Raw genomic sequence first — 21,069 nt, 5'->3', positions numbered from 1 at the left:
AGTTGAAGCAGGGGGTAAACCACTTTTCTCGGCATTTCAGATGATTGAGCATTTGGGGGGAGGGAGTTGAAGTAGGGGGGTAAACCACTTTTGTCGGCATTTCAGATGATTCTGAGCATTTGGGGGGAGGGCGTTGGAGTGGGGGGTTTAGGGGCAGGCGGTTAGCTGGCAGGATGAAGATTTAGACGGGTGGATAACCAAACCGCTACATTGCAGCAGGGTTCCTCTAGTAGAAACATATTTCAAGTTAAGAACGACAGAAATGATCGCTGAAAATAGTCTTCTGCAGCTTTTGGTTAGCGTTAGGTTTGGATAAACTTAACGGATGGATCTTAGTTAGGGCTGGGGTTTGATCTGCTAGGGCAGACAATCCTACAGCAGAGACTGGCTGCCTGAGCAAAAAAAAAAACCTCTTACCCTAGTTCTACCGCCAAGTCCAACAGAAAAACGTAGACTGAGCTATCCGTTAATTTTATCCAAACCTTTGACACCGAGAAGCTCTGTACTTTTCATCAGAAATGCCACTGCAGTGGTTAGCTTGGCAACCGCCAAGACAGTCTCTGTTACTATGGTATTCTTTGTGGGATTAATTCTTAGCAGGAGTCAAACTAACCACAGCAATGTCATTTCTGAAGGAGAATACCAAGCTTCTCGTAGTCAAAGTTTTGGATCAAATTAACAGATGGTTCTTTCTACATGTTTCGGTTTAGGTAGGGTTTGGGTAAAGTTTTATCTGCTCGGGTGGATAGTGCCTAAGGGCCGGCTTGGAGAAACCCTCAGGATTAGTGTTATGGAGAGAGTTTGATGGGTTAATGGTAGGTTCAATTTGGATGATTTTTCTTCTTTACAATTGATCGCCCACTGTCTTGTATCTTGATTGGTTTACCCAGTTTAAACTTGAAAAATTGATGGTGGGGGTTGGAGCATTATAAATGATTTTTTTTTTGAAGTTCACTGCTACGGCAGTTTGTTTTTAGGGTTAGGTTTAAATAAAATTAATTGATGGCTCTCTGCATTTTACCACTCAGAGCATGCTTCTTTCCACTAAAGCACAGAACTTGTGATTAAACCACTTCTCTGTACCTGCTTTATGCTCAGGAAGAAGCATCACAGCTCATCATCGTGGGTAGCAGGACTCACTTTAGAAACACATTTCTCTAGAACAGCACAGCAACAGAGACCAACTCTTCGCAACAGGCAAGCGAACCATGGCAATGGTATTTCTGATGGATAATACGGACCTTCTCGGAGTGAAAGTTTAGGGTTGAATGCCCGGGTCAGCGCGTGTCACCAGAGTGCCGGCTTGGAGATACCCCCAGAATTAGGGTTAGAGATGTGGATAGAGTTTGATGGATTAAGGATACGGTAAATTTGGATGTTACTTCCTTACAATTCACCTCCCATTGTCTTCCATCTTGACTAGTTTACCCTGCTTTAAGCTTCAAAAGTTGTTGGTGGGGTTTAGAGTAATAAGCTTTTTTGTTTTTAAGCTGTCTACTATTGAAATTTAATGTTTTTAGGGTAAGGATTAGGACTAAGGTTTAGGTCTGGATAAAACTGGTGGATTTCTGAATTATTCCCCCTTTTTAACCCCTCAGAATGCACTCATTCCTCAAAGCTCCCATAAAGGAGCACTCAACGGTCATAAAAGCAGAGTTTGTTATTAAACAACTTCCCTGTACCCGCTTCGCGCTCAGGAAGATTCATGACAGCCCATTATCGTGGCGGGCGGGAATCACTTTCTACTCATAGGTTTTCGTAATGTGCGCGTATATGTCTGTTAGTTAGTGTAGATAGCGGGACCGGAAACTAAAGTATTTATGATCCCAATTCTTTTTGGAGGTGGTAGATAGTCTCAGAGAGTAAAGGAAAAATCCCAGAAAATTAAAATTATACATAAATATGCATTTTTCTAAAAATTGCTAAAAACCACTTTTATCTGCATTTCAGATGATTCTGAGCATCTTTCATTTTTTCACCTATGTAAAAAAAAAGAAAATCGGACTTATCAATGTTTGGCATTATGTAAAATAAACGCATTTCTGCAAAAGTGCACTTATGATCCTAATTTTTTTTGGAGGTGGTTGGTATTGTTCCAGAGAGGACCAGAAAAATAGAAGAAAATTAAAACAATTAACAATTATACATAATTATGCAAAATATGCATTTTCTAAAAATGGCTAAAAACCACTTTTCTTGGCATTTCAGATGATTGAGCATTTGGGGGGAGGGAGTTGAACTAGGGGGGTAAACCACTTTTCTCGGCATTTCAGATGATTGAGCATTTGGGGGGAGGACGTTGGAGTGGGGGGTTTAGGGGCAGGCGGTTAGCTGACAGGATGAAGATTTAGACGGGTGGATAACCAAACCGCTACATTGCAGCAGGGTTCCTCTAGTAGAAACATATTTCAAGTTAAGAACGACAGAAATGATCACTGAAAATAGTCTTCTGCAGCTTTTGGTTAGCGTTAGGTTTGGATAAACTTAACGGATGGATCTTACAGTTAGGGCAGAATCCTACAGCAGAGACTGGCTGCCTGAGCAAAAAAAAAAAAAAAAAAACCTCTTACCCTAGTTTTGCCGCCAAGTCCAACAGAAAAATGTAGACTGAGCTATCCGTCAATTTTATCCAAACCTTTGACACCGAGAAGCTCTATTTTTCATCATAAATGCCACTGCAGTGGTTAGCTTGGCAACCGCCAAGACAGTCTGTTACTATGGTTTTCTTTGTGGAATTCTTAGCAGGAGCCAAACTAACCACAGCAATGTCATTTCTGAAGGAGAATACCAAGCTTCTCGTAGTCAAAGTTTTGGATCAAATTAACAGATGGTTCTTTCTACATGTTTCGGTTTAGGTAGGGTTTGGGTAAAGTTTTATCTGCTCAGATGGACAGTGCCTAAGCGCCGGCTTGGAGAAACCCTCAGGATTAGTGTTATGGAGAGAGTTTAATGGGTTAATGGTAGGTTCAATTTGGATGATTTTTCTTTACAATTGATCTCCCACTGTCTTGTATCTTGATTGGTTTACCCCGTTTAAACTTGAAAAATTGATGGTGGGGGTTTGAGCATTATAAACGATTTCTTTTTTGAAGTTCACTGCTACGGCAGTTTGTTTTTAGGGTTAAGTTTAAATATAATTGATGGCTCTCTGCATTTTACCACTCAGAGCATGCTTCTTTCCACAAAAGCACAGAACTTGTGATTAAACCACTTCTCTGTACCTGCTTTATGCTCAGGAAGAAGCATCACAGCTCATCATCGTGGGTAGCAGGACTCACTTTAGAAACACATTTCTCTAGAACAGCACAGCAACAGAGACCAACTCTTCGCAACAGGCAAGCGAACCATGGTAATGGTATTTCTGATGGATAATACTGACCTTCTCGGAGTGAAAGTTTAGGGTTGAATGCCCGGGTCAGCGCGTGTCACCAGAGTGCCGGCTTGGAGATACCCCCAGAATTAGAGATGTGGATAGAGTTTGATGGATTAAGGATACGATAAATTTGGATGTTTCTTCCTTACAATTCACCTCCCATTGTCTTCCATCTTGATTAGTTTACCCTGCTTTAAGCTTCAAAAGTTGTTGGTGGAGTTTAGAGTAATATAAGCTTCTTTTTTTTTTTTAAAGTTGTCTGCTATTGCAATTTAATGTTTTTAGGGTAAGGATTAGGTCTGGATAAAACTGGTAGATTTCTGGATTTCCCCCCCCTTTTTAACCCCTCAGAATGTGCTCATTCCTCGAAGCTCCCATAAAGGAGCACTCAACGGTCATAAAAGCAGAGTTTGTCATCAAACAACTTCCCTGTACTCACTTTACGCTCAGGAAGATTCATGACAGCCCATTAGCGTGGCTGGCGGGAATCACTTTCTACCCATAGGTTTTCGTAATGTGTGTGCGCGTACACACTCACTGGCCACTTTATAAAGGTACACCTTGCTAGTACCGGGTTGGACCCCCTTTTGCCTTCAGAACTGCCTTAATTTTCGTGGCATAGGTTCAACAAGGTACTGGAAACATTCCTCAGAGAGTTTGGTCCATATTGACATGATAGCATCACGCAGTTGCTGCAGATTTGTCGGCTGCACATCCATGATGCGAATCTCCCGGTCCACCACATCCCAAAGTTGCTCTATTGGATTGAGATCTGGTGACTGTGGAGGCCATTTGAGTACAGTGAACTCATTGTCATGTTCATGAAACCAGTCTGAAATGATTCGAGCTTTATGACATGGCGTGTTATCCTGCTGGAAGTAGCCATCAGAAGATGGGAACACTGTGGTCATAAAGGGATGGACTTGGTCAGCAACAATACTCAGGTAGGCTGTAGCATTGATACGATGCTCAATTGGTACTAAGGGGCCCAAAGTGTGCCAAGAAAATATCCCCCACACCATTATACCACCAGCAGCCTGAACCGTTGATACAAGGCAGGATGGATCCTTGCTTTCATGTTGTTGACGCTAAATTCTGACCCTACCATCCGAATGTCGCAGCAGAAATCGTGACTCATCAGACCAGGCAACGTTTTTCCAATCTTCTATTGTCCAATTTTGGTGAGCCTGTGCGAATTGTAGCCTCAGTTTCCTGTTCTTAGCTGACAGGAGTGGCACCCGGTGTGGTCTTCTGCTGCTGTAGCTCATCTGCCTCAAGGTTCGACATGTGCGTTCAGAGATGCTCTTCTGCATACCTCGGTTGTAATGAGTGGTTATTTGAGTTACTGTTGCCTTTCTATCAGCTCGAACCACTCTGGCCATTCTTCTCTGACATCAACAAAGCATTTTCGCCCACAGAACTGCCGTTCACTGGATATTTTCTCTTTTTTGGACCATTCTTTGTAAACCCTAGAGATGGTTGTGCGTGAAAATCCCAGCAGATCAGCAGTTTCTGAAATACTCAGACCAGCCCGTCTGGCACCAACAACCATGCCACATTCAAAGTCACTTAAATCACCTTTCTTCCCCATTCTGATGCTCGGTTTGAACTGCAGCAGATCGTCTTGACCATGTCTACATGCCTAAATGCATTGAGTTGATGCCATGTGATTGGCTGATTAGAAATTTGTGTTAACGAGCAGTTGGACAGGTGTGCCTAATAAAGTGGCCGGTGAGTGTATGTCTGTTAGCGTAGATAGCGGGACCGGAAACTAAAGCATTTATGATCCCAATTCTTTTTGGAGGTGGTAGGTATCGTCTCAGAGAGTAAAGGAAAAATCCCAGAAAATTAAAATTATGCATTTTTCTAAAAATCGCTAAAAACCACTTTTATCTGCATTTCAGATGATTGAGCATCTTTCATTTTTTCCACCTATGTAAAAAAAGAGGGACTTACAAATGTTTGGCATTATGCAAAATAAATGCATTTTTGCAAAAATGCATTTATGATCCTAATTTTTTTTGGAGGTGGTAGGTATTGTTCCAGAGAGGACCAGAAAAATAGAAAATTAAAACAATTATACATAATTATGCAAAATATGCATTTTCTAAAAAAAACCACTTTTCTTGGCATTTCATATGATTCTGAGCATTTGGGGGGAGGGAGTTAGCTGGCAGGTTGAAGATTTAGACGGGTGGATAACCAAACCGCTACATTGCAGCAGGGTTCCTCTAGTAGAAACATATTTCAAGTTAAGAACGACAGAAATGATCGCTGAAAATAGTCTTCTGCAGCTTTTGGTTAGCGTTAGGTTTGGATAAACTTAACGGATGGATCTTAGTTAGGGCTGGGGTTTGATCTGCTAGGGCAGACAATCCTACAGCAGAGACTGGCTGCCTGAGCAAAAAAAAAAAAAACCCTCTTACCCTAGTTCTACCGCCAAGTCCAACAGAAAGACGTAGACTGAGCTATCCGTTAATTTTATCCAAACCTTTGACACCGAGAAGCTCTGTACTTTCCATCAGAAATGCCACTGCAGTGGTTAGCTTGGCAACTGCCAAGACAGTCTGTTACTATGGTATTCTTTGTGGGATTAATTCTTAGCAGGAGCCAAACTAACCACAGCAATGTCATTTCTGAAGGAGAATACCAAGCTTCTCATAGTCAAAGTTTTGGATCAAATTAACAGATGGTTCTTTCTACATGTTTCGGTTTAGGTAGGGTTTGGGTAAAGTTTTATCTGCTCAGGTGGACAGTGCCTAAGCGCCGGCTTGGAGAAACCATCAGGATTAGTGTTATGGAGAGAGTTTGATGGGTTAATGGTAGGTTCAATTTGGATGATTTTTCTTCTTTACAATTGATCGCCCACTGTCTTGTATCTTGATTGGTTTACCCAGTTTAAACTTGAAAAATTGATGGTGGGGGTTGGAGCATTATAAATGATTTTTTTTTTGAAGTTCACTGCTACGGCAGTGTGTTTTTAGGGTTAGGTTTAAATAAAATTAATTGATGGCTCTGCATTTTACCACTCAGAGCATGCTTCTTTCCACAAAAGCATAGAACTTGATTAAACCACTTCTCTGTACCTGCTTTATGCTCAGGAAGAAGCATCACAGCTCATCATCGTGGGTAGCAGGACTCACTTTAGAAACACATTTCTCTAGAACAGCACAGCAACAGACTAACTCTTCGCAACAGGCAAGCGAACCATGGCAATGGTATTTCCGATGGATAATACTGACCTTCTCGCAGTGAAAGTTTAGGGTTGAATGCCCGGGTCAGCGCGTGTCACCAGAGTGCCGGCTTAGAGATTCCCCCAGAATTAGGGTTAGAGTTTGATGGATTAAAGATACGGTAAATTTGGATGTTTCTTCCTTACAATTCACCTCCCATTGTCTTCCATCTTTATTAGTTTACCCTGCTTTAAGCTTCAAAAGTTGTTGGTGGGGTTTAGAGTAATAAGCTTTTTTTTTTTTTTAAGTTGTCTGCTATTGCAATTTAATGTTTTTAGGGTAAGGATTAGGACTAAGGTTTAGGTCTGGATAAAACTGGTGGATTTCTGAATTATTCCCACTTTTTAACTCCTCAGAATGCGCTCCTTCTTCGAAGCTCCCATAAAGGAGCACTCAAAGCAGACAATGGCACAGAGACTCTGTTGCTGTGGTATTCTAACTTTGCAGTAGCCAAGCTAACCATGGCAAGGCATTTCTAATGGAAAGTACGACGCTTCTCAGAGTAAACGCTTTGGATAAAATTAATTGACGGTTCCATCTACATGTTTCGCTTAGTTGTAAAGGTTTTATCTGCACAGGCAGACAGTCTCTGTTGCTGACCATAACCCTACACCAACCCTGACTGAAAGAGGTAGAACAAGATTGCTCTTTCTACATGTTTCGCTTAGGGTATGGGTTTTTTTCAGGCAGACAATTGCACAGAGAATACCACAGCAACAGAGGCTAACTTTTCGCATTAGCCACTGCAATGGCATTTCTGATGAAAAGTACCAAGGTTCTCAGAGTGAAAGTTTTGGATAAAATTAATGGACGGCTTTTTCTACATATTTCGATTAGGGTAAGGTTTTTATCAGCTTGGGCCATCAATCGCACAGAGAATACCACAGCAACAGAGGCTAACTCTTCGCGGTAGCCAAGCTAACCACCGCAATGGCATTTCTGATGGAAAGTACCAAGGTTCTCAGTGAAAGTTTTGGATAAAGTTAATGGATGGCGCTTTCTACATGTTTCGCTTAGGGTACGGGTTTTATCAGCTCAGGCAGTCAATCGCACAGAGAACACCACAGCAACAGAGTCCAACTCTTCACAGTAGCCAAGCTAACCACGGCAATGGTATTTCTGATGGATAATATTGAGCTTCTCCGAGTGAAAGTTAAGGGTTGAATGCCCGGGCCAGCGCGTGTCACCAGAGTGCCTCTGCCAGTGCTGGCTTAGAGATACCCCCAGAATTGGGATTAGGGATGTGGATAGAGTTTGATGGATTAAGGATAAGGTAAATTTGGATGTTTCTTCTTTACAATTCACCTCCCATCTTGATTAGTTTACCCTGCTTTAAGCTTGAAAAGTTATTGGTGGGGTTTAGAGTAATATAAGCTGCTTTTTTTTTTGAAGTGGTCTGCTATTGCAATTTACTGTTTTTAGGGGTAAGGATTAGGACTAAAATTTAGGTCTGGATAAAACTGGAGGAGTTCTGGATTTCCCCCCTTTTTAACCCCTCAGAATGTGCTCCTTCCTCAAAGCTCCCATAAAGGAGCACTCAACGGTCATAAAAGCAGAGTGTCATTAAACAACTTCCCTGTACCCGCTTTGCGCTCAGGAAGATTCACAACAGCCCATTATCGTGGCTGGCGGGAATCACTTTAGAAACATATTTCAAGTTAAGTAAGGCAGAAATGATCGCTGAAAATACAGTCTTCTGCAGCTTTTGGTTAGTGTTAGGTTTGGATAAACTTAACGGGTGGATCTTGTGGTTAGGGCTGGGGTTTGATCTGCTAGGGTAGACAATACTACAGCAGAGACTGGCTGCCTGAGCAAAAAAAAAAAAAAAAAAAAAAAAACAACCTCTTACCCTAGTTCTACCCCCAAGTTTAACAAAAACGTGTAAAATGAGCTATCCGTTAATTTTATCCAAACCTTTCACACCGAGAAGCTCTGCACTTTCCATCAGAAACGCCACTGCAGTGGTTAGCTTGGCAACCACCAAGACAGTCTCTTACTATGGGAAGTCTCTGTTGCTGACCATAACCCTACGCCAACCCTGACAAAGATGTAGAACGAGATGGCTCTTTCTACATGTTTCGCTTAGGGTAAGGGTTTTATCAGCTCAGGTAGACAATTGCACAGAGAACACCACAGCAACAGAGACTACCTCTTCGCAGTAGCCAAGCTAACCACTGCAATGGCATTTCTGATGCAAAGTACCAAGCTTCTCGGAGTGAAAGTTTTGGATAAAATTACTGAAGTGCTTTCTACAGGTTTCACTTAGGGTAAGGGTTTTATCCGTTTAGTCGAACAATCCCTCAGAATCCCACAGCAACAGAGACCAACTCTTCATCGTAGCCAAGCTAATTATGGCAATGCGGATGTAAAGTACCAAGCTTCTCGGAATGAAAGTTTTGGATAAAATTAACGGACGGCTCTTTCTACATATTTCGATTAGTGTAAGCGTTTTATCAGCTTGGGCAGTCAATCGCACAGAAAATACCACAGCAACAGAGGCTAACTCTTCACGGTAGCCAAGCTAACCACAGTAACGGCATTTATAATGGAAAGCACCGAGCTTCTCAGAGTGAGTTTTGGATAAAGTTAACGGATGCCTCCTTCTACATGATTCGGTTGGGTTAGGGTATGGGATTTATCTGCTCAGGCAGACAATACCACAGCAAAAGAGACTAACTTCGCAGTAGCCAAGCTAACGACGGCAGTGGCATTTCTTATGTAAAGTCTTGAGCTTCTCAGAGTGAGTTTTGGATAAAATTGCCGGATCTTTCCACACCTTTGGGTTGGGTTTTTGTTAGGGTAAGATTTTACTTACTCAGGTAGACAATCCCACAAAGAACACCACAGCAACAGAGACCAACTCTTCGCAGTAGGCAAGCGAACCATGGCAATGGCATTTCTGATGGATAATACTGACCTTCTCGGAGTGAAAGTTAAGGGTTGAATGCCCGGGCCAGCGTGTGTCACCAGAGGGCCTACGCCAGTGCTGGCTTGGAGATACCCCCAGAATTAGGGTTAGGGATGCGGATAGAGTTTGATGGATTAAGGATACGGTAAATTTGGATGTTTCTTCTTTACAATTCACCTCCCATCTTGATTTACTGACCTGTTTGATGCATGCATATAAATCTGGATGCAACTGTGTAATTATCAATGTAAGCCTGTATTTTATGTCAATCAGAATTCAAATTCTTACATTTGTTCTTTTCTAATAATGGGAAATCTACTGAGGAATCTGGAAGTATCCGAGGTGGTATTGCTGGCAAAGGCACTGTTGGCTCAATGTTTAATTGATCTACTTCAAATTCTATTGCTTTGTGTCATTGTCCATCCAAAGCTTTTTGTTTCCCTTCTCTCCTTTTCCCAACAAGGGACTGAAGTGTCTAGTGTTGGATGATCCTGACTATGGCCCTGTAAATTAGCCCAGTAGTTCAAGGATAACCATCCTTCTCATTTCTAGTGGCATGTCTCCCATTTCTACCCGTAATGCTGCTATTGGGGCTTGTTTTAAATGCACCTTTGCATTATCTCAAAGCCTGATATTGTACCTTCTCATTTTTTTCCCCCAATGTTGGCTGCTGACCCATACACTACACAGCCATAATCTAATACTGACCAAAGTAAACCATTCTATATGGCCTTCAAAGCAGTTCCATCTGCCCCATTCACTTCCAACTAAACACCATTACATTACCTTCTTACATTTGTCCACTACTTTCTGAATGGATAAGCATGCAATTCTTTCATCGAACCATATCCTTAAAAACTGAAAGGGTCCCACTTTTCCAATTCTTGATTACATAATTTGTTTCATTTCATCATCAGTTCTTTTCCTTGTAAAGAACATTGTTTTTGTCTGAACTGAAAATTTAAAACCCCATATAGGACAACTCTACTTTCATAATAGCCCCCTGAAGTTTCTGAAGGCAGCAATCATCATCGTCAGTTTACGTGCCATTGGGAGGGCTGTCCTGTTCATTACCGATTGGCTCTATGGTGTGTCTCCAGGCAGATTTGGAGTTTGGGTGTGTTTTTTTTTGGAAAAAGAAAAAAATTCTGTAACTAAACATCATCTCTCTCCTACAGACTATGCGATTTGGGCCGTCTCAGATGAGTAAACGTGGCGATATGTTTGGTCGGGGTTCTAAAAGTGGTCTTACGTTGCACTGTGAGACAGGTTCAAAGATGGCCATAATTCCAGTCTTACGACCGAAGATAACCTGGGACAAAAGTCTGAGTGTCAAAGTTAGGATGACCATCTCACAATGTGACCGTTAGTACGAGCTACGTCTACTAACCAACCAACGGAAATTATGCACTGATCAACGCGACGCAAAATCTGAAGAGGTGGCACGTTGGCTCTCTGCATGATTAAGACTCGTCTAGTTAAGCTAGCTGGCTAGCTAATGTTAGTGTTAAAAGCCATGTTACAAGCTGTAACATTTTCTGTTTTGAAATACATTTTCTCTTGATCAATCAATTATTAATGACATTGGACATATTCACAACCATCCTGTTCACATTCCATATGTGCCCTAACTTTACAATGTTAAACCAGAGCCTGTCTGCCATTTGGAAATTCTTTGCTTAAACGTCGCATTGTTGTCATGGTGACATGTATGGCTGGAGATGGTGTTGCTGCCGAACACAAAAGTTTAGAGAACACCGGAGGATTTGATACTTGAATTTGTGAAAGATTTCTGCAACTTGTTTATGCGTGCATGCCCAATGTGGGTCGCATTCAAATTAATTGGAACAAGTTGTGGGTTTGTTGGATCTTGTTATGCTACCATGGATGGCTTTCTTCAAAGGAAGCAGACTTGTACACCCCAGCAAGCAACTGCCCTCACTGAACTAGTCCTAGTTAGCCATTCATTAAAAAATACATTTTTGAATGAAGGTCTCATCTTTATCGTTACCGCATGCCTAAAACAACCTCAAGCTACATTTGAAAGCAGAAAGATAAATAAGAGCCATTGAGTAACTGAGTCATAATCTAAATAATCGATTATTTGTATCAATCGATAAGTTATTTGACTGTCAAAATAGTTTAGTTGCAGCCATAAATGAGACAACCACATCAACAAAATAAGAACAAGTACTTGTACATTTAATAGCCGTCTGCTGCACGGGTAGCGAGCTGTATGTGGCCTTATGAAATAATTCAGGTCATCTCTATACCATGAACAGAAAAAATGGGGCAAATGAAATGTAGGCATAAACAGGAATCAAAAACACAAAGCTTAATCATAGAAAACAAGCTTCACAAAAGAGCTGCAATTGCTCATGTGAGAGGTTTTCACTTAATTATATTCCAATTCATACCCAACTGAAAGTGAATTAGTAAATTGTGCAAAATGTGTTCAGATGAAGTTTGTAGGTTATTGCCAAGGTAGGACTACATGACTGGCTAAATATTGCATATTTATGATTTTATTCATTTAATTAATATGCACTCTCCCAAAGAAATAAAGTATAAAATAAAAACAGTACTACAACTACTTACATTTCTTGGTGGTTGATATCTGTGACAGTCTATCACAAAGACGTGGCCTGTGTTCGGATCTGGGACTTTAGGCTCTCAGTCTCCATCCAAGTTCTTTAAGAGAATCTACCATATATTTTGCTGCCTGTTTTGACAAGACCTAATCACAAGGAACAAGACAAGGCTTACATTAATGAAAGTATATGTCAATGCATGAATTCTTTTGCTATCCATGCATCAATTATCCAAACTGTTTATCCTGCTCTCAGGGTCGCGGGGATGCTAGAGCCTATAAATTAGATGGGTACATTGGCATTTTTATAGTCTTTCCCTTTTGTACAAGGTAACCATACCATCATAAAACCAAATGCTAAATAACTGAACAATTGCAGCTCAACACTCAGGAACATTTATTCACACAGTTTTTATTACCTTTCTTGTGGGCTGTCCCTTCTGTGAGGGTGCCGAGTCCATCAATTTCCAGGGCCTGCAATTTAAATACAACCATCTTTATACAGGAGCATTAGCAATTTGCTAGTCCAGGTGGGCTGACACTCTGATGGAAACATTGCACCAAGAAAACCTCATCGGCTACATTTCAGCAAACAGATGCAGTGTGCGTTTCTGGACAATAGAGGGCACTCCATCCTCCCCCAATACTCACAGCAGAATGCAAGTTTTCCTTGCCTCCCTGCCATTTATATTAGCGAGCTCTCAGCACAGTGCTGCATCAGGTTGGATGAAATTTAAAGCCTTGAAACTATAAAAATGTTTATCAGGTAGTGAGTGCTGCTCACAGTGCTTGCTAGGTCAAGAAATAATTAAAAAAAACGGTTGTTAGCCAGTTTATTAGACATCTGACGCCACAATTTGCTCCTGTGCAATCACAAAACTTCCACCTCAATCAAGGCGGAGCCAGACAGGTGTCTGGGGTGAAACTGGACACCCCAGACATCTGATTGGCCACCCCAGATGCCATCCTAAAACTTCATTCGCCATCACTTGCAGTTTGATGCCGATTGACATCTCATTTCACCTCTTGAAAGAAGCGTTTATTTTGACATCCGACAGCGCCTTTCAAAATCGAGGATGAGGAAGAGAAAATATTTCCACAGCTCACGAGTTATGCAAGTGACTGACAACTATGGCAGACCTACGGCGAAAGCACCATTTTGAACTAAGTTTTAGCATCGACTTAAGGTTTCCTGAACAACTTTTACAAAAGTTGCGTGGCTGTGTAGATGCATACTAACCATTTGACTCAATAACAGATCAGCTGAGAGAGCTCGGTTCCCTGTTTAGCCTAACATTATGTTTACATCTGCGCTAGTAATACACATTATGCATAGAAAGTTAACTGTTGTAAGTTACAGTACACAAGTGTTTCGCTAATGTGGGGTAATTAATACAAAAGTTAAGCAAGTTAACATTTAGCAATCTAAATCCATCAACTCAGATTTTCGTTCTTGAACTCAGAACGAACAATTCTTATCAAGCCGTTAACATTACCACAATTTGCAGATCGCCTGTTTGCCATTGTAAGGTATAGGAAATTATAGCTAGCTACTTGAGAAATGTTTTTAAATAAAAACAACCTTGCAGTAATTGCAGGGAACATTGTTTAAGTTTGTAACCTTGGTGGGCACCAAAATTATTTTTCTTTTCCAAGTCCATTTCTGCTTGATAATATTTTGTGCAAGCATATCTTGCATTTTTACAAAACAAAAAATTGTTTGACTTGGTAATCAGAGGTCTGTACAAGTTGGTCATAACTGGTACATCAAATTGCAGTGTTTTGTAAATTTACTTCCATGAATAAGCTATGCAAATTATGTCTCACACACACAAATGCCATCTTATCTCCTTGATGCTTGAGCTTTAGTTCCTGAAAATATTTGATGTTCAACACTTACAGACCCAGATTATATATTCATTAAAACAGAGTGACCCCAGTCTCTCCAGTATACGAGTACAGCACAGTGTGTGAGAAAGAAATTGAGCTGCAGTTCTGGAGGTAGAGACACTGGCTATTCATGGTATGTTAAAGAATTCTAGTGAAGTAACCCTGTGGACCACACTATGTGCCACATTGAAGAACTCCAGGCTAAGTGAATTATCACTTCAACCTCTAATCAGCAACCATAGGATTCATTCATACTCATTTGATGCCAGGTTAGGGTTATACACTAGTTTTCTGTCATCGTCTATGGACCTCCTGAATTAGCCTTGGCCACTCCCTGTATAAAACTCTAGTTCCACTACTGGGTGGATCTTCTACATTTCATGAAACAGAAGTGCCTGTAGCAACAAGAACTACCTTTGCCGATTTTTTTAGGGTCGATAAGAAGGGTAGTAGTGGTGCTCGACTCAGGCTTAAATGTCTCAGCCCTACATGGAACGTTAAAACGGACGAAACAGAAAGTCATTTTAAAGGAAAACAATAAGGTAGTGTTTAAAAGCAGGGTACAGCCAGGGGCTATCAAAGCTAGGAGATTTATTTGATGGCCAAACTTTACTATCCTTTCAGTGTTGTTAGACACAAAATGATGCTTGAGGCTCCAATTGGTGTAACACATTTTAGTCGGAAAACTACAAAAGCAGAGAACAAAATATTATCAGAGCACTTCATCTTTCTGTAGTGGCCTCATCACTCGCATCATGTACCGACAAAGTTTCTAGAATCAGCAACCTTATTTTTTTTCCTCTTAAACAATACAAACATCAATATACAATCAAACATCAATACCATCATTTAACTCATACAATAATACACAATTGTACCTTCCTAGTACCAAGTTTACCACTCTTCAATTACAATGTCCTTATTAACCCATATTTCGTTTACAGATTAAGATCTTTCTTACAAGACTCCAGTTGAGTATAAAAGGTTAGGTGTCCCTCCCCTTAGAGGTTGAGGTAAATAACTTCGATAGTGGGTTAACCAATTTATACCCTATCGTTTACAAAACAAGCATTCTATAGTTACATACACACAATATATAAAATATATATTGTTCATTACAGACTGGATACCTGTTTTACTGTTCCAACATGTCCTGACCCTGAAATATCTTAGAAGGTTGGCATTACTGCATTAAAGAGGTCTATTTAAACATACGTTAACATTTACCAATCAAACCATTCTTATTTTGAAAACCAGTATACTTATCTTTTAAGAATAGCAGATAAACTCTTTAAGAATAACATGTCTATTTAAAAGGACCTGTGTTTACTTGATCTGATACACCGTGTTCGTACTGCATGAACGCCATACTATGCCTTGCACTCTGTGCGCTGATGTAGTTCACAGAATTAGAAAGGCTACGTTCATCGACCCATTACTACACGCAGTCACAATCCATTACGTGTCTAATCTATTGTCATCAAGCCATTAACACATTAATATATTCTATTTATTGTTAATCCCCATTAGTCTGAAGATGACGAGCTGATTCACTAGCCATTATACTAGCACGCGGTGTCTCCCACCTTGTGGTGAACGTAAGCTAGGCACTGCAGGGTTTTACTGTAGTCCAAGCTAGCGGTTAGCTTAGCTAGAACCTCATAAATGAATGACAAATCGTCTTCGGATAATTAAGCTAATCAGCGATCTAGCCTGCTAGCACCGATTATAATAAGACAGAGGCCTCCATCATATTGATATCTCGTCTTTTGTGAATACAACATTTACGTGACTCGTTCCGTCGGCGGTCGCCATTTTACTGCTGTTGCTAGTCTAATGTCGTCATGCTAAAATACGGTCCAAATCGACATTTCCTTCCATAATGATCGCCGTTACCATTCACTCGAGTGTACAACGTCATTACATTTATCAGACTGATAATCATGATCAACCTACCTGTAGAAAAGTAGAGAATACAAAATATTATCCGAGCGCTGAACCTTTCTATCGTGGTCTCAGCACTCACATGACGTACTGACGAAGCTTCTAGAATCACCAACCTACAGACGCTTCGGGAATACTACTCACTGCGCCCTCTGTTGGCCAAGCGTACGTTGATCATAGTGACCAGTAATATTACAATTTCTGTACTTTGACAAGCAAGTGTTTTTTTCTGTACATTTACAACAAACAAAAAAATGGGGGCATCCGTTTACATTAACCAATTTTAACAAAGTGCCACGTCAGCAGTTGCAGCAACAATATGGCTTGCAGAGAGGTGGAATTTTTTTTAAGATACTTGCAAATCAGACACTTCATCACTAAAGATACATTAAAAACCATGAATGCCACCTCACCATCCCCCTCAACTCCACTCTGAGGGAGATGGTGAGGCGGCATTGGACAGGTATGTCACCAGTGCCTCTGGCTGGTTAAGACTGTCACGGTTGCTGCGTCTCCAGCCTGGACTTTGCAGACATTCAACACCTTTGACTTGACCACTACAGTTCCAGTCTGATCTGGACCCAAATAGCTGCAGAAAACCAAGTAACACTATTGTAACTCTGTTTCTAGCTGCACCATAAGTCATTTTGGTCATATTTGAACATTTTACTTGCCTCACAACAAGACCCAACTGTTTGGTGACAGATGCACGTCTGTTGTCTCGTCAACCATTATGTCCCAGGCTGGAGACTTGGACACCTCCGTCACCAATTGGCGGTCGAGCATCTTGCTTATTAGCTTCCAGCATCTCTACATGGTTTAGCACCCCTCATACCTATCTGACAGCTTATCCGATTATGTTCCGAGCCGATCTTTTAGATCCTCTGGTGCTGGCCTGCTCAATGTCCCTAGAATGAACTACAAAAAGTATGGCGAGGCAGCCTTTTGTTTTTAATGCACCGACAGCTTGGAATAGACTCCCAACAAGTAAAAGCAACATCCATAGATAGTTTTAAGAATCAGCTCAAGACCCATTTCCATGCTCTTGCTTTTAATAAATTCCATTTTATTTCTTTTACCTTATACTGTGGTTTTATTTCTTGCCTTGTGTTTTATTACTTTTAACTTATCTGTATTGTTGAGTTTTATCGTTTCCCTTTTTTTTAAATGTAAAGCACTTTAAGCTGCATTTTATGTATGAAAGGTGCTATACAAATAAAGTTTTATTATTATCTATGATGTGACTGCTGGTGTAGGAGCCAGCTTTAAAGTCAATTGTAATAGTCACTCTTAATAGCTTTTTGAAAACAGATTGTCGTGTAAGAGCTATTGAAATTTTTCAAATATTGACACCTTACAATGATAGTATTACCAAAGTTTTTATATCTCATCCAAAACATCCACATCCTCATTAAAAAAAATGTTTTTTAAAAACCCTTGATAAAAGTATCATCTCGTTCATATGGGGGAATAAGTCTTGCCGAATCAGACAAACCCATCTCCAAAGACCAATGCACTAAGGAGGCCTGGCTTTGCCTAATTTCCTTTACGATTGGGCATGCAATATTCAGAAAATAATTCAGTGGTTTGAAGAAAACCCAATTGCAGGAAAGGCAGACTGGGTATGATTAGAGTTCTCATCATGCCAACACCATTTTGGCTCAGTGGTTGGTGCAGCCTTGACCCTTCTTAGCAATAACCTCAGTTCGAATATAATAGTCAATCACTCAATAAGAATATGGACTCAGTTTAGAAGGCATTTTGGGCTGCAAGGAACTTTATTCTCTGCCCGATTAAGTCTAATCATTCCCTCTTGTACAGACGCTGCATTTACTTTATGGTTTAACAAAGGGATTAGATCAATCCATAAAAGACATTTGTATCTTTTCCTCAATTATCCAAAGTCTATGACTTATCTGAGAACCACTTTTGTTATTTACAGATCAGGAGTTTTGCACAAAAGACATTTCCATACAAACCCCTTTAAAAAAAAAAAAACAAAAAAAAAAAACACGTCGACCATTTCCTGGAATTGACTTCAGACCACAGAGGTAGGACATCTGAGATTTATGAGTTCATTAACATCAAGCAACATTCCACGGAAAATGTAAAACTGGCCTGAAACACCTTTAACGGATGACCAATGGGACTCCATTTTAGATTTGATAAACATTGTCTGCATCTGTACAACTTTCAGTTGTATTAAGCCATGTTTAGCAAAGTACATTTTACTAATGCTACATTGGCAAAGATTTATCCAAACATTGAGCCTTTATGTAGATCATCAAGGCAGCCAAGCATATCACTAGTACCCAGCCATAAAAGATTTATCAAAAACGCTGCCTTCGAAGGGATCCGAGCATCAGCACAGAGCCCACCCACCCCAACCATAGACTGTTCTCCCCCCTGCGCTCTGGGAGGCGCTACAGGAGCCTCAGAGCCCACAGTACCAGGCTCAAAAACAGCTCCTTTCCACAAGCTGTTGCCCACCTGAACCTGGCTAACCACTGAATGTCTAGATATTTTGTACTCCAGCTCTTTCTTTAAACTTATTTTAGCTTTTGGTCTTCATGTGTGTACATCTTATATTGTGTTCGTCTGTCTTGCACCGTTTGGTGAAGCCACAGCCCTCATTTCATTTTTAACATGTGCCTGCACATTGTTTTTAAAGACAATAAATTTAATTATGCCCTCGATGTAGAGGCCACCCGGCAGATTTAATGCACAAGTTTTGGCCGTGTCTGAATCTCTACCTTGTGGATAAGAATTTTCGGTAACACTTTCTACGAAGCTTGCATCTATAATGCCTCGACCCCTATGTGACTAGAGTGCACTGTGCCAACATTTGGAGGCAGAGTAATGACTTTCACCTTTGAATAATACCCCATTTTGACTACTGAGCCCCTCCTTAAATGCCAGTATTCCCTTGCTGCAAGTGGAGCTTCAACTCTGAAATCTGACCCTGCGGCTGTCCTGAAGCCAGTCTGGGGTGCTCGTCGTTGTCCGTGTGTTGCCGGATCTGTACGAGTCGCCCATCTGTGACATTGCGGTAGTCAGCCCGGTTGATGAGCTCCACATCCAGCTGCTGTCTCTAAACTACAGACAGCGTGATCGTTGTGCATGGACCCCACGTGTTTGACAGTGGCTCTTCTGAGGGTCTCACTGACGTATATCACTGGTCCCAGCTTCTACACTGTACTGATGTGTCGTAGTTTAGTTTACATTATTACGACAGTGACCCCCAGAGGGGTCACCATAAACCGATTTACCGTAGTGCCTAGCGGAGCACGAGTAAAGTACTGTAGCGAATTTGGGGGGTAGCCCAGGAACCGTTGCCACAGCCGGGACGCGAACCCTTGTCTCCCACTCCGCAAGCGACAACGTTAACTAGTCGACTAAAGGGTCCGACCCGTTAGTCAAGGACCAACGCGTCGACTTATCCATGCATGTTAAATGGCTCTGTAGGACCTGCCATGACTACATAGTCATAGCTTAGTTAGAGGACCACAACTACCAGTGTTCATCGTTTTAGGTAGTTAATGTTAACATCCAGACTGAGACAGTTAGGTTAGTCCTGATAGCATGCCTAGTCGACAGCCACGAGTGCCTCACTTGTAACTTTTATTCTTTAAACGGCACAAAAAGCTTGGTTAAGAAGACACTCCTACATTAAGTCATTTATGGTTATTTTAGCCAACCAATATACACACCACCCGAGGTTGTAGCTCTGCAGAGCCAGCAGCATACGCTGCCGACGCTTTGGGGCACTCAGAAGGGGCTTGCTGAATATGGCGATGAGGGGCTTGTGATTGGTCTATGCTGTAGCGTCCATACCGATAATGGCGAAAACAATGCTGAGGCACTCCTTTTCGATTGGAGAATAATTCTGCTCTGTTAGTGTGAGGGCCCTCGAAGCAAATGCGACAGAGCGACCCTCCTGAATCTGGCAGCAGCCCAGGTCATGCTAATGAATCACTCCGAATAATGACCCCCTTTGCCACGTCGTAGTAACACATGCGTTGTCATCATCAGCCGTTTTATCTCACCGCTATCATGCTTTGAGAGCCAGTGCCAGACTGCGTCCTTGTCCACGAGTCTTCAACGGCTCGCACACTTTCGAAAACGGTGGCAGGAATTTGGCGAGGTAGGTGACAAATCCAACAAACCGCTGCACAGCCTTCACATTTGATGGGGGTGGCATTTCCAATTGCTTTCACCTTCTCCGGATCTGCTTTCAAGCCCATGGAAGACGGTGTGCACATGGAAGCAGACCTCTGGCACCTTCAATTGGAGCGCTCTTAAGCCAAGTCGCCGCTTGACCTGCCTGCATCCGTCCGTTAGGGCCGACAGCTTGGTATTATAGTCCCGGTCTGCCTTTTCATCCGTTTCGTCACAGCCCACGACGAGAAAGTTGTCAGCATTATGCTCCGCTCCATTGAACCTAACCAGCAGCTCGTACCATTTCCGTTGGTACACTTCTGGGGCCACAGACACACCAAAGGGAAGCGTCAACCAGCGTTCGACCACAGGGCGTCCAAAAAGTTGTGAGGTAACTGCTGGGCTCATCAAGTTGGCATTGAAAGAAGGCATCCCTGGCGTCCACGAAAGTGAAAACCCTCCCCTTAGAAAGCTTGTAGAGTACATCGTCTAGCGTGGGCATGAAGTAATGTGATCGCCCCAGCGCTTGGCATCAACGCATGCCCGCAGCTTGTCAGGTCGCTTAACAATCACCATATTGCTAATCCTAATCTGTTGGCTCCAACTGGAGTAATATAGCCCTCCGCTTCGTATTGATCACGCCGTGACTTCACCGCTTTCTGCGTAGCGACTTGAACATTGCGAGGTGGACTCTGGACTGGCCGAATCACTGCATCCAACTCAAAATGCACCTCATCTGGCACGGAGTTAAAACACCTTGGCATTTGCTAACCAGCGTGTTCTCAGTCAGATGGAATGGTGAAATGCATGAGCCCAACGTATTCACAGATGGACCGTCAGAGCAATGGCTGCTGGCTGGCCTCAACCAGAGCCCTAGAAAAGAGAGTTACGTTAACTCCGTAGACGTCAATGGGCCAATTATTTAACAGCAACGGCGGATCGTGGGAGCCCCGGATAGTTCCAAACAGTGCGC

At 41.8% G+C, this 21,069-nt stretch overlaps 6 pseudogenes; all 6 read right to left on the bottom strand.

The window, feature by feature from the left end:
- Nucleotides 1–1,019: 1,019 nt before the first annotated feature.
- Nucleotides 1,020–1,189, bottom strand: LOC130121338 (small nucleolar RNA U3; annotated as a pseudogene).
- Nucleotides 1,190–1,589: 400 nt separating this feature from the next.
- On the bottom strand, nucleotides 1,590–1,771 carry LOC130121348 (small nucleolar RNA U3; annotated as a pseudogene).
- Nucleotides 1,772–3,157: 1,386 nt separating this feature from the next.
- On the bottom strand, nucleotides 3,158–3,327 carry LOC130121340 (small nucleolar RNA U3; annotated as a pseudogene).
- Nucleotides 3,328–3,715: 388 nt separating this feature from the next.
- LOC130121344 (small nucleolar RNA U3) lies at nucleotides 3,716–3,911 on the bottom strand (annotated as a pseudogene).
- Nucleotides 3,912–6,397: 2,486 nt separating this feature from the next.
- On the bottom strand, nucleotides 6,398–6,563 carry LOC130121342 (small nucleolar RNA U3; annotated as a pseudogene).
- Nucleotides 6,564–8,097: 1,534 nt separating this feature from the next.
- On the bottom strand, nucleotides 8,098–8,302 carry LOC130121312 (small nucleolar RNA U3; annotated as a pseudogene).
- Nucleotides 8,303–21,069: the final 12,767 nt, after the last annotated feature.

Source organism: Lampris incognitus, chromosome 11 (assembly GCF_029633865.1).
Source record: "Lampris incognitus isolate fLamInc1 chromosome 11, fLamInc1.hap2, whole genome shotgun sequence".
Classification (NCBI taxonomy): Eukaryota; Metazoa; Chordata; class Actinopteri; order Lampriformes; family Lampridae; genus Lampris; species Lampris incognitus.
The sequence above is the reverse complement of the archived record's forward strand: the minus strand, read 5'-3'. Positions and strand labels throughout refer to the sequence as shown.